The sequence below is a fragment of the Ictalurus punctatus genome, chromosome 29 (genome assembly GCF_001660625.3).
Source record: "Ictalurus punctatus breed USDA103 chromosome 29, Coco_2.0, whole genome shotgun sequence".
NCBI classification, from domain to species: domain Eukaryota; kingdom Metazoa; phylum Chordata; class Actinopteri; order Siluriformes; family Ictaluridae; genus Ictalurus; species Ictalurus punctatus.
In genome coordinates this window covers 6,025,943-6,026,450 of record NC_030444.2, presented here as the reverse complement: position 1 = coordinate 6,026,450, position 508 = coordinate 6,025,943, and positions in this window count along the sequence as shown.

Here is a 508-nt window from a genome sequence, read left to right as displayed (position 1 = left end):
CACTTCCGCATCTGGCACTCTCAATTAATGATACTGTATCAAGTAAATGATACTGATACTACAAGTACAGATATAGGAATGGAAATGATCAATTATTAGTAAATGATTACCAATTATTTTTTTTGATTGTATTGCCATAAATGTTTGTTGTGCAGCTTTTTGTATTCTTGGGAAGCCAAATGTCCCCCAGAGATGGGCAAGACTGCCCTATAAACAAATACAAGTAAACAGGGGAACTGCATTTTCCTTCATAAAAAGCACAATAATGTTTACAGTTCTCAAGCTATTTCAATGGTTTATGATCTATGTGGAGAACAAAAAAGTTCTGTCTCCAGTTACTTAGAATCTAGATAGTTAGATTTGGAAAATAAATCATTGTCATAATGAATTGTGAAAACTCATGCTTGTCAAGCATAGATTGGGCTTATTTTTCTTGGTTAATAATTGTGGGGATGTCCCAAATTTAATATATATTTAATATACATGAAATGTGCATAAAGTTTTTTCA